The sequence below is a fragment of the Gasterosteus aculeatus genome, chromosome 21 (genome assembly GCF_964276395.1).
Source record: "Gasterosteus aculeatus chromosome 21, fGasAcu3.hap1.1, whole genome shotgun sequence".
NCBI lineage: Eukaryota > Metazoa > Chordata > Actinopteri > Perciformes > Gasterosteidae > Gasterosteus > Gasterosteus aculeatus.
The window spans coordinates 2,825,608-2,839,121 of NC_135708.1; the positions used below are offsets into that span (position 1 = coordinate 2,825,608).

The following is a 13,514-nucleotide window of genomic DNA, read 5'->3' on the forward strand; positions in this document are numbered from 1 at the left end:
TGATTGATTGATTGATTGATTGATGGATTGATTGATTGATTGATTGATTGATTGATTGATGGATGGATTGATTGATTGATTGATTGATTGATTGCGTAGGAGACGGACTTGGGACCTACAGGGTTGTCTTCTCCTGAGAACGTCATGGTCACATGTGAACAAGCCCTCTGCAAACACAAAGCATCAAAAACACATTTTTGCCATTTCAACAATCACACAAAAGGACAAACAAACAGCACTGAAGGTCAAACTAAGACAGGAAGTGGTCTCTGATGTCTCAGGAGGAAGACGATGCAGGAGGAAGCTGCGAGACTCTGGGGAACCGGAGGAGGAAATCCTCTCTGAGCTCGTTTGAAGGTTTAAACGTGAGATTTGAGTTTAGTGTCAAACAACAACTCTGCTTCTCTTCCGTCTTTTTACCTCCAAAAAAAGATCAGATGTTTTTATTACTACATGTAATAAATGAGTCTCTGAAGGAGGTGAAGACCTCTGTAGAACCTCTGGATCACCACTTCATCACTACATTAAGAGGAGCATCGTGGTGCAATGAGGTATCACACTGGATGGTGCGTTCAATGTCACTGGGGTTTTCATCATTACGTTGAATACAATCATAGCTGTGCATTGGTGTTATTCTATTGATTAGTGTCAACATGACAGCGGTGTCCCACTATTCTCATGTCTTTATTGATCACATAGTGTCAGAATCAGGGCTGTATCCTGGTGGACACTAAATGCATTTTATTCATTGGTCTAATTCATGAAGCGTCGTCAGTCTGACTACTGTAACTCTCTCCTGCAGGTCTCCTGCTACCACCATTCCACCTCTGCAGATCATCCACAATGCAGCAGCTCCACTGCTCTTTAACCTTCCTAAGTCCTCTAAACATGGTGCTCACGTACCGTGCTGTGAATGGATGGGGTCCAGCTTACATCCAGGACCTGGTCCAACCCGACATCCCGACCCGCACTCTCCGCTCTGCATGTGATAAACTGCTTGTTCCTCCTCACTGAGAGCAAAACACTCGACTAGATCTCCACTCTTTGCTGTCCTGCTCCTAAATGGTGGAAGGAGGTCTCTGAAGACATCAGGACCACAGAGAACCTTCACATCTTCAGACTAAAGACACACCTCTTCAGACTCTACCTCCACTAACACACTAACTGTAGCACTTACATTGGACTTATAATGGTTCTTATCTACAGCAAGTTGTAAAGCGGCTTATTAGCGTCATCTAATTGACATGTGATGTAATGAAGGTGTGAAGGTGTGGACTCTGCTATGAATCAGGCTGAGGACCCAGAGGACGGAGTCCCTCCCTCTGAAGCCCCTCTGTGTGGGGAACATGACAGCCAGACCAAAGCTCAGAGGTGAGAGGACCATCTCCAACTGTCCTCCACTCGTCTCCATGTCCCAAAGTCTCTGACTCACTGACTCTGCTTCTACATGTGCTACCAGGACCCATCAGAGACCAGGACCTGGACCTGGACCCAGCTGTGTGTCCATGAAGAGTGATCGAACTAAAGGTCGACTGACCTCAAAGATGGACGTGGTTCTTATGAGCCTCACTAAGCTCTTGAACAGAAGAACCAGATGAAGAACATGATCATTGGTTGTATTGTAACATTAAGTGAATATGGATTGATGTCAGTGAGGGATTTCACATTCATTTGTGGTGTGAAAACATGGCAGGTCTCCCTGCTCGATGTCGCACCGTCTCATTCATTCACTCATTGGCGGCGTTTCCGGGCAGTTTTTAGTCGATCGCCATTGAGATAAAGACTGAAATGACAACAAACGGTCGCACAAAGTCCAGCTGTTATTTAGATCACCGCACTGATATGAACGCTCGTTACAGGTTACATCACATTATGGCTCAATGCAGTGCACCTCGTGACTCACTCTCCACCAATCAGAGCGCTTGATTTCACCCGTATTATAAAAGAATATACGATACGGGACATGAAACATAACCAGTAGTCCAAGTGCAAGCAGCCAGTTGATGGTGAATTTATGCTACTTTGTTGAATTCATATGTTTGTGAATGTGACTTTGAAAGAGTCAGAGCCTCCAGCCACCAACCTCACCGCACGTCACTGCCAGCAGCTCTGTGAAAGGTCCAACGTCTAGTTTCAGAAGATCTAAGGAGACTTCTACAGGTCAGAGGACCGTCTGAAGAGCTTTGCAGTACTTTCATTAGAATTTGTATTTTCGATGCAGAGGTCTGCAGACGTTGTTTTTCTGACCCACAGTAAGAAGTAAAAACAGATGAAACTGATGACTAACTGTCACTCAACTAATAAACTGTCCATCGACAGTCTTCAGCATCTGGTTTTCATGATGATCAATGACAGAAGCTGGAGGAATTACAGTTTGTGTTCTACATTCAGTCACATCTTACTGTGTGCAAGCAGGCTGCTTTACTGGCTGTTCTTACCCACAATCCTTTGCACAGCAGGTATATGAGCCAGAGGGTTCAAGGTGCCATGTGATGAGGAAGTAGAACACTGCATGTAACAACATGTCCTTTGTGATTTGGCAGGCGGCTTCAGACTGATACGTGGGGAAGTTGTTCCGCCCCAACAGGTTCAACCTGATCATCAAAGTGGAGTGAAGAATAAAAACACTCTCAGCTCAGACTCTGTTGTCTTAGTGGATGTTTTTATTCAATATAAACTCTTCACTACATTTGTTACAAAGGTTCCTGCTTCATCACGTGTTCCCTACTAGTCTACATGTAGAAGAAGACCAGGTGACAAAGAGGGGCGTGCACGGGTCCTCTGAACCATCTGGTCCAACAACAGCATCCAGTCTGTTGTCATAGCAACTCTTTACAAGGTGGAAGGATCGTTCCACAGATGCTGGTTTTGATCCTGAAAGACTCTTGTTGAGCCGTGAGGAGGATTCTGTTCACGAGGACCTTTGATCCTGTTAACAGCTCAGACTGAGAATCAGTCAACCAGTCAGACTTTGGACTTGACGTGAGGACCCACCCTCTGTGATAAAAGATAAGAAGCTGATAAGAAGTCACTTCACTCCGTCTGATGGAAGCTGAAGTGAAGCACGGAGCTCCTTTTCTACACGGACCTGCTGAGGACAGAAGAGAGCTGCTCACTGAGGAAGTTCATGTCTACAAGCTCAGTAAGTGCAGCTGTGATTGGTTGAATGACATCATTGATGGTCGTATATTAAGTCGTAATACTAAGCAGAACTGTCGGGAGGCGGATCAAAGTCAGGGAGGGTGCAGAGGCACATGGAGCAGAACATACAGATGCAATAGTCTTCTGGTCAGCGAGAGGTTTCATCTTTTTCTTAGGTGGCATTTTTGCCTTCTACTTTTCCTGCTGAAGGAAAAACGGGATCACGTGGGAAGCGGCATGTATGCGCAGACGGCGTGTGCGCATAACAAAATGGCGGCCGCCGTTCAGAGTGTTGTTCGTTGCCACACAGCCACCACCGGAATATGTTTTATTTATTCCACTACACACGTTAAAACATCACCGACCTGAGTAAACACCGCATAGAGCAGTTGAAACGTGAATTCATTTACTACTGAGAAGTTTGTATCTTTATTGTTGAAATGGAATCTGCGGTTACTGGCTAGTTGTTGTTGTAGCGGCTAAACTAGCACGTCGCGATACTCAAGGGGATCATGTCTGCGCAGAGTTAATGCGCAAAGGCTTGAAGCGGCGCTTGTCAGGTCCGCTGACAGGTTTCTTTCTGCTAGTTACGGTGATTTTTATGAAAGTCCATTCCCGCCACTAAAAAGAGTTAGAAAGTCGAAGTGATGACTTGAGATGTGCGCATGCGCAGGCTCCTTCGTTGTTTGGTACATTGACTTTATAAACCCTCTTGGCGACTTCTGCTCAAAAGCGACCAGCGACCTTATCTGGTTTTATTGGAGACTTCTGTGGTGTCTGACGTGGCGTGACGTCACTGAAGCAGGAAGCTGGCGGCTCGCAGCAGTCCAGCTGCAGTCAGAGGAGACACACGTCACGTGCAGGCTGAAATCAACGCGCGCATGCGCAAAGCCGCCGCCGATTCTGCAGCGTCTCTCCTCGTTGAGAAATTGCCAATACTGGTTCAATAAAGAGAGAAGAACTTTTCAATCGTTACTAATCACGATAACTACGTAATCAATACCACCCGGAACGTATTTTATCTCCCTAGAAGTTTGATTTATTTCGGACTCGGAAATACGGAAGATAATTTAGACTCCGCTAAAAGTCGGACGTCCCTGTTTGTTATGAGAGAGGAGTGAGCGGGTATCGAACGTACGACGTTTACACTTCGCTAAAGTTGGAAATATATTCACACATTCACACTTCCTGGTTTAATAGCTGCTCAGTGAGACGTCGTTAAACTCTGTGTGACCGTATATATATATATATATATATATATATATATATATATATATATATATATATATATATATATATATATATATATACATACATACATACAAGGTCTATAATTTAAATTTACTAATATAAGATATGTTGTATGGTTTGAGTAGGTAAGTGGTTTTTAAGTGGTTTTACAGGACTGATCTTTGCTCCACACTTTTGGTTCCCTTCCACCTATACTTACTTATAATATTGATATTATAAAACTATACATATCTCATGTAGTCATTCGGCATGCTGAGTTTTAGTAGCCTATATAGTGATTTAACATAAATAACGTCCTGATGGACCGCTGCCTCCTGCCAAAGGAAAGCGCTTAAAAGAAACACGACATTTATAGGATGAGAATTTAAAATGACGTCTCTTGACACGTTGTCTCAAGACAACAACACAAAGTGTCCCATGAGAGTTTTAGTGTTGAGGTGAATGAGCTCTGTGTGTTTGTCCTGATGAAGATAATAACGTGTGAGCTCTGCCAGCAGGTTGGTGTGAAGGTGTGAAGGTGTGGACTCTGCTATGAATCAGGCTGAGGACCCAGAGGACGGAGTCCCTCCCTCTGAAGCCCCTCTGTGTGGAGAACATGACAGCCAGACCAAAGCTCAGAGGTGAGAGGACCATCTCCAACTGTCCTCCACTCGTCTCCATGTCCCAACGTCTCTGACTCACTGACTCTGCTTCTACATGTGTGACCAGGACCAATCAGAGACCAGGACCTGGACCTGGACCCAGCTGTGTGTCCATGAAGAGTAACCGGTCTATGGATTGTCCTGTAGTCTTCAAAGATGTTGGTCCCTCTGTTGATGCAAGGTGAGGGTCTCAGGCTGATGATGAGGTGTTTCTACCAGACTCTCTCGTGGAGGTTCTGGGTTTCTTGCTCCAGGGCCCTTCAGCAGTGTCCAGTGAGGGAGGGAGAGCTCCATGGAGGACTTGGTGAGACCTGTTGGGACTAAACCAAACTGACTGGTGAAGAAAACAGTGAGCTGAAAGACTGAGCTGTTGATTGTCAGTGGGACCAGCAGGACCAGAAGACCTAAACCAGTACAGGGAGTCATGTGGTCCACATCCAGACCTCACGTCGTGGACCTTTACCTTGTTTTGGTCTCTGTGAGGACGGACACCATGTGAGCTGATGCTTCATGATTAGATGATGATGTGATGATGTAATCTCAGTGTTTCTTTCAGTTCAAATCAGCAGAGAGGAAAGTCTCCTGAACCCAGATGTTTGTCCATAAAGAGTGATCGGTCTAATGATCGATATATTGACTTCAAAGATGGACGCCGTTCTTATGACCCAGAGTAAGTTCTTAAACAGATGAAGAACTGTTCTGATCCTCAGTCATGAATCACATAAATGTTTGTTCATTGTTTAACGTGTTGTTTCCATGACGATCCATCAGGACAGAACTCATTATCTTCATCTAACTCCAGGGTGTCAAACTCATCTTAGGTTTGGGTCAGATACTGTCCACTTTGATCTCAAGTGGGCCGGACCAGTAAAATCTTAGGCGATGGTCCGGTCGACGGGGGGCCGTCATTTCCAAGCGGGCGCTGCTGCCTGGAGGAACGCTGTGGTCTAAAAGGTCTAACACAGGGGAGCCCACACTTTATCAGCTCGCAAGCTACTTGTCATCAACGCTTCAATCCAAGTCATGGCGATCGCCCGAATAATAACAACGAGCAGCAGCGGTAACCAAGGGAACAACAGCGCTGCAGACCGGGAGCACAAAACGAATCCATGTAAAGAAATAAGCAACAATGTTTTACTGCAGACGTTCTTGGTCGTTACCTCACTCCATGACTTGCACTGATGCATGCGTGGTGACCTGACGTGGTTCTTTCTTCAATGTTAGGTGATCTACCAGCACTGCGTTGGTGAAGGACCAGGGGCCTCATTTATAAACGTTGCGTACGCACAAAAGAAGGCGTACGCCGCTCTCCACGCAATAATTGGTATTTATAAAAAGCAATGTTGACGGAAAATGTCCTTCACGCAAGCTCGGACCCACGCGTACGCACAAAAACGGGTGAAATGAGAACCGTCGGCAAATGCAAGAAACACGCAAACGTGTGTGAAAGTGTGTAAAACTAGACTGTTGTAAAAGAAGTGACGGACGGTAATAAAACGCCATGATGCCGTCACAATGCGTAATGACGCTGATGGCTGATCTTGCGCTCTTAGGAGACGTGGCACATGGAAGGATTGGCGCTTTAGTGCAGCGCACCATCGGCCTGTTTAAGGGCAGATGGCGCTGCCTCGGCAAAAGCGGCGCTGCATCTAGAAGTGATTGTGATTTATTAAGGGAAAACTGCGTAGGACGTTTTATAAGTCTGAATATTTCTGTGCGTACGCACGTCCTACGTTTCATCCGTACGCCACTTCTGGAGTGGACTGATTAGGAACAGGTTTGGACAAAGTATCGTCAGTAGACTCTGTGAAAAGGTCCAAAGAGAAGACTTCTAGAGGTCAGGGGACGGACTAAAGAGGTTTGGAGTAGTTCCATAGGACTTTGTACCAGATGCAGAGGTCTGCAGACGTTGTTTTTATGACCCACAGTAAGAACTAAAACCAGATGAAACTGACTGTCACTCAAATAATAAACTGTCCGTCATCATCGACAGTCTTCAGCATCTGGTTTTCATCATGATCAATCATGACAGAAGCCAATATCTTTACCTAATGTTGTATTGGTGTTGATGGTCCAAACACCATGTGAGCTGATGGTTCATGTTCCTCCACAGAGAGGACAAGGAGAGCTCAGAGGTTCCCACAGGTCTGTCTGCCCAGCAGCATCAAACACACCTGGACTCCATCTTCATGGTATGTACATGTACAACTTCTTTAACATCTCTCAGGTCACCATCATCTCCATGCTGCACGTTGTAGACCAGTGGATTGTCTGTCTGTCCAACATGGACGGTGTCTTCCATGTTCTAGTTGGTGTCATTCATAGAATGTTCTGTTCCAGCTGCTGGAGGAGAACATCCTCACTTTTGTGAAGAACGAGCTGAAGAAGATCCAGAAGGTTGTGAATTCAGATTACCCAGAATGCTTAGAGAAAGAGGATGAGGAGGAGCTGGATGAAGAGCAGAGGAGGAGCAGAGAGGCCTTTGTGAAGATCTCAGTGCACTTCCTGAGGAGAATGAAGCAGGAGCAGCTGGCTGAGCGTCTGCAGAGCAGTAAGAGGATTTCTCTACAGACTTACCATGCTGATACATAAGACCTTCACTAATGTCTCCAGAGATGGACAGAATATATTCATAGTCATTCTCTGAGGAAAGACATGTTGAAACATATTCTTTAACTCATTGATCTTCTTTGTTGTCTTCATCCAGGACTTCATGCTGCAGTTTGTCAGCGTGAACTCAAATCCGACCTGAAGAAGAAGTTCCAGTGTGTGTTTGAGGGGATCGCTAAAGCAGGAAACCCAACCCGTCTGAATGAGATCTACACAGAGCTCTACATCACAGAGGGAGGGACTGCAGAGGTCAATAAAGAACATGAGGTCAGACAGATTGAAACAGCATCCAGAAGACCAGCCAGACCAGAAACAACCATCAGACAAGAAGACCTCCTCAAAGCCTCAGCTGGAGGAGAGGAACCAATCAGAACAGTGATGACTAAGGGAGTGGCTGGCATTGGGAAAACAGTCCTAACACAGAAGTTCACTCTGGACTGGGCTGAAGACAAAGACCACCAGGACATACAGTTCACATTTCCATTCACCTTCAGAGAGTTGAATGTGCTGAGAGAGAAGAAGTTCAGCTTGGTGGGACTTGTTCATCACTTCTTCAGTGAAACCAGAGCAGCAGGAATCTGCAGGTTTGAAGAGTTCCAGGTTGTGTTCATCTTTGACGGTCTGGATGAGTGTCGACTTCCTCTGGACTTCCACAACAATGAGATCCTGACTGACGTCACAGAGTCGGCCTCAGTGGATGTGCTCCTCACAAACCTCATCAGGGGGAAGCTGCTTCCCTCTGCCCGCCTCTGGATCACCACACGACCTGCAGCAGCCAATCAGATCCCTCCTGAGTGTGTTAGCATGGTGACAGAGGTCAGAGGGTTCACTGACCCCCAGAAGGAGGAGTACTTCAGGAAGAGGTTCACAGATGAGGAGCAGGCTAGCAGGATCATCTCTCACATCAAGACCTCACGAAGCCTCCACATCATGTGCCACATCCCAGTCTTCTGCTGGATCACTGCTACAGTTCTGGAGGAGGTGTTGAAGACCAGAGAGGGAGGAGAGCTGCCCAAGACCCTGACTGAGATGTACATCCACTTCCTGGTGGTTCAGTCCAAAGTGAAGAAGGTCAAGTACGATGGAGGAGCTGAGACGTATCCACACTGGAGTCCAAAGAGCAGGAAGATGATCGAGTCTCTGGGAAAACTGGCCTTTAATCAGCTGCAGAAAGGCAACCTGATCTTCTATGAATCCGACCTGACAGAGTGTGGCATCGATATCAGAGCAGCCTCAGTGTACTCAGGAGTGTTCACTCAGATCTTTAGAGAGGAGAGAGGACTGTACCAGGACAATGTGTTCTGCTTTGTCCATCTGAGTGTTCAGGAGTTTCTGGCTGCTCTTCATGTGCATCTGACCTTCTTCAGCTCTGGTGTCAATCTGCTGTCAGAAGAACAAACAACCTCCCTGTGGTCTAAAGTCTTTAGAGACAAACCTAAACCAAAGCGTCTCTACCAGAGTGCTGTGGACAAGGCCTTACAGAGTCGTAATGGACACCTGGACTTGTTCCTCCGCTTCCTCCTGGGTCTTTCCCTGGAGGCCAATCAGACTCTCTTACGAGGTCTGCTGACACAGACAGGAAGTCGCTCAAAGACCAAACAGAGAACAGTCCAGTACATCAAGGAGAAGATCAGTGAGAATGTGTCTCCAGAGAAAAGCATCAATCTGTTCCACTGTCTGAATGAACTGAATGATGGTTCTCTAGTGGAGGAGATCCAACAGTCCCTTAGATCAGGACGTCTCTCTACAGAAGAACTGTCTCCTGCTCAGTGGTCAGCTCTGGTCTTCATCTTACTGTCATCAGAAGAAGATCTGGAGGTGTTTGACCTGAGGAAATACTCTGCTTCAGAGGAGGCTCTTCTGAGGCTGCTGCCAGTGGTCAAAGCCTCCAACAAAGTTCTGTAAGTACACAGAGAGTTAGATTCATGCATCAGAACTTAAATATGCTGCAATCTTTTATACTTACTGCTTCTTCTTCATCCCTCTCTTCAGACTGAGTGGCTGTAACCTCTCAGAGAGAAGCTGTGACGCTCTGTCCTCAGTTCTCAGCTCCCAGTCCTCAAGTCTGAGAGAGCTGGATCTGAGTAACAACCACCTGCAAGATTCAGGAGTGAAGCTGCTGTCTGCTGGATTGAAGAGTCCGCACTGTGAACTGGAGACTCTCAGGTCAGGATTCAATTAATGTCCACTTGGTGTCTTTATTTACATCGATGGTACATTTCTGACTTTCATAGCTTTCTGCTTCCATGATTTAAATCAAATATGTATTTTCCAAATATTTTCAGGGAAATGTGTTTAATTTTTTTTTTTGACAATTTTCCAATGTAAATATTTGAAATTATAGAGTTAGTAGTGAGGGCGGCACGGTGGCGTGGTGGTTAGCACCGTTGCCTCACAGCAAGAAGGTCCTGGGTTCGATTCCACCCAGTGGCCTTTCTGTGTGGAGTCTGCATGTTCTCCCCGTGTCTGCGTGGCTTCCTCCCACAGTCCAAAGACATGCTCTGGGGATCAGGTTAATTGGGGACTTTAAATTGCCCGTAGATGTGTGAGTGTGAATGGTTGTGTGTCTCTGTGTAGTCCTGCGATTGGCTGGCGACCAATCCAGGATGTACCCTGTCTATCGCCCGAAGTTGGCTGGGATGGACTCCAGCCCCCCCGCGGCCCTGTGTGCAGGATAAGCGGTTTGACGATGGATGGATGGATGGAGTTAGTAGTAATGTTATCAGGTTGTGTCTGCAGGCTGTCAGGCTGTCTGATTACAGAGGAAGGCTGTGCTTCTCTGGCCTCAGCTCTGAGCTCCAACCCCTCCCATCTGAGAGAGCTGGACCTGAGCTACAATCATCCAGGAGACTCAGGAGTGAAGCTGCTGTCTGCTGGTCTGGAGGATCCTCACTGGAGACTGGAGACTCTCAGGTATGAAGAGGCTGTAGCCACAGACGGTAGAAGAGAAGGTAGAGCTGGAAACCTTTTCTCTGTCCCACTGTCAGCTTGGTTAATAAGACCCTGACACACCAAGCTGACCTCAAACTACCAGAGACTCATTAAACTGTTTGTGTCCCACATGAGACCATCGCCACAGACAGAAGTAGTGAGGAACAGTAGCCAGGATGAGCCTGAACAGGGAGGAAGGTGATGAAAGCCTTGTTTCTCTGGAGCTTTGTCTTGTCTCCACGTTATAAGAGAGGACAGTGTCTCCTGACACGTTGACGGCATCATGGTGGGTTGATATGAGTCAACCTGGTCACGCTGCAGGTTTGTGGGCTCTTAACAACTCAAACAACACTTGGATTTTTAGATGCTGGTCCCCTGCCTCCAGTGTGTGTTTGTCCTTTAGTCCAGACAATATTATTAAGAGACAAACAGTCAGAGAAACAATCTGTTCAAAGCGTCTTGATGGATCATCACAGGAGGAACGTTTGGTGTTTTAAAGGAGATCAGCTTCACCTGCTTTTGGTGCTTTGCATTGAGAGACGGTTCCCTGGATGATAAGAGTGGACTTGTTGAAGCTACAGGTGACAGTCGGCCACAGACGCTCAGTGAAGAACCAACAGCTGATGGTGGACCTGGAATTAGTATCAACTATATCGTAGAAATGAACAGAACATACCAAAAAAACCCTATCCAGATAAATGTTGCCATCCGGATGGAGTGAATGTGATTGTGGTTGGATGAGAAGTGTTGGGAGCGGCTAGGGGGTCGTATTAGGTTACTAGCAAATGAGGAACTAACTTATGGACATTAATAGAATTATTAATAATCACTAAGATACTTCTCAGAATGAATAAATAACGGGGCACCACCCTGAGCTAACAGGGACCAATAACCAATACTATAAATCAAGTCTCATAATTGATATTCACTCCTTGAGAGTGAAGATGTTGGAAGGATTTAAGTTCGAGCACTGGCAATGTATGTCAACGGTCACCATATAAATGCACAAGTAAACACAGGAAAACGGTTCTTTAAAGTATAACAGGGTTTATTAACAGGAACACCGATCAAGATCACCTATAACTGCAACCAACAATCCCCATAACACTTATTTTAAACCTACTCACTAAACAAGCAATCAAAACCAGAGAGTGTGTGTGTGTGTGTGTGTGTGTGTGTGTGTGTGCGTGTGTGTGTGTGTGTGTGTGTGTGTGTGTGTGTGTGAGCACAGAGGGGGTGAGAGAGAGAGAGGGGGGGAGACGAGGGGGGTGCAGGGAAGGAACGGCGGTGCGGTTGCGCGCAACAACAAGCGGAGTGCCGGTTATCACACAAGGGGGCGAGCGAGAGCAGCGGGGCGGAAGTGAGACCGTTAAATCAAACCACCGAGGAAGACGGGAACGTTAAACAGTGTAATACGACTACTGGACGCGAGGGGCGAGCGAGTGCGAAATGCAGGAAGTGTTCCACGTATTAAAGCAGGGGGGTCCAAACTTTTTCACTGAGGGCCACAGACAGAAAAATATGCGAAAGGTTGAGCCACTCACTAAAGTTAAGGTATATCACCTCTAGTGTATTAACAGTAATACAAATCAATCAATCAAATGTAGGTAGATTATGCTTGATAATTTATTATACTTACAGAAAAAACTGCATGCATCACATCTTTCTATGTTTGGGTTTTCATTTATCTATTTTCAAATTAAATCAATCAAATGTAGGTAAATTATGCTTGATAATTGAATAAACTTAAAGAAAAAAACTGCATAAATCACATGTCTCCATTAATGGGTTTTCATTTTTTTTACAAAAAGGGTTGGCAGCTCATCCTCAGATTGCTTCTTCGTCAGGATGGGGACCCCCTTCACAGCCCTGTATAAAGAGGGAAGGCTTTATTTAACCTAATTATGCAAATCATTCATCAGCTAACGTGTTTTAGAAAATGTTATCAACTTTAATTGACTGCATTTATTAAGTAATTGGGCTTTTGAACACATGATTACTGTGTAATATATTTGAACTCGCCTACAATGGGAACAGTGTTGCACTTAATGGGAGCAGTGATGCTGCTCTGGACTGAAGGACGGCTGGCAGGTCACGAGTAAGTTTGCTGGTTGAGATGTGAAGGACATCACAGAGATGGCTGTCGCTCATTTTGGTTCTCAATCTGCTTTTGTTCAGAGTTAACAGAGAAAATGTTTGCTCGCATATGTATGTTGTGCCAAACAGACTGGTCATTCTTTTTGCGTGGCGTCGCATCAGAGGAAACTTGGCCTTTTCCAAGCTCTGGTAGAAGTCGGGTAGGGAGAGGAGCTGCATCTCGATGAGTTCTAATTGCAGACTCTCTTCCACTTCTTCTGCATCCAGCAGGAAGGGAGTTGAGAACAGCTTGATTTCTTTCTCAATGACAGAAACATCTTGGAAGCGCTGATTGAATTGTGTCATAAGAGTTGTGATCACAGAAACATATTTCCCCTTTTTAGCAGAGAGGTCGGCCTTTGGATGAGCACGTTTGATTTCGGACAGCGTAGGGAAGTGCGCAAGGTTGAAGTTGCGTAGTTGTGTCTCAAAAAGACGAAGCTTCGCACAGAAAGTTGTGGTACAAGCTGGTCTTTGCCTTGTAGGCTCTTGTTCAGTGAGTTCAGATGACCAGTAAGATCAACTAGAAAGGCAATAAGGGAATAAAACCGCTTCAGCACGGAGCCGCGACTAAGCCAGCGCACGTCACAATGATAGAGTACGTCCCCGTATTCAGCATCGACATCAGATAGGAAAGCTTAATTCTCTGTGGTAGAGCCCTCGTGCTCGAATTATGTTGACAGTTTTCACAACTGTGGTCATCACATCGCCAAGCTGGACTGTCTTGGCACAGAGAGCTTCTTGCTGGATGATACAGTGCAATTTTACAGCCTCGCCTCCACTCTCTGGCACCTTGGCGCACAC

General features: G+C 45.9%; 1 protein-coding gene and 1 pseudogene across 2 annotated transcripts in view; one reads left to right on the top strand and one right to left on the bottom strand.

Annotated features, from left to right (window-relative positions):
* The window catches only part of LOC144390332 (uncharacterized), a 243,100-nt gene that overhangs the window by 80,304 nt on the left and 149,282 nt on the right, over positions 1-13,514 (top strand). The gene's annotated exons all lie outside the window — the stretch shown is intronic.
* LOC120814248 (dual specificity calcium/calmodulin-dependent 3',5'-cyclic nucleotide phosphodiesterase 1A-like) overlaps positions 1-13,514 on the bottom strand; it is a 609,273-nt pseudogene that overhangs the window by 17,554 nt on the left and 578,205 nt on the right. The window lies entirely within an intron of this gene.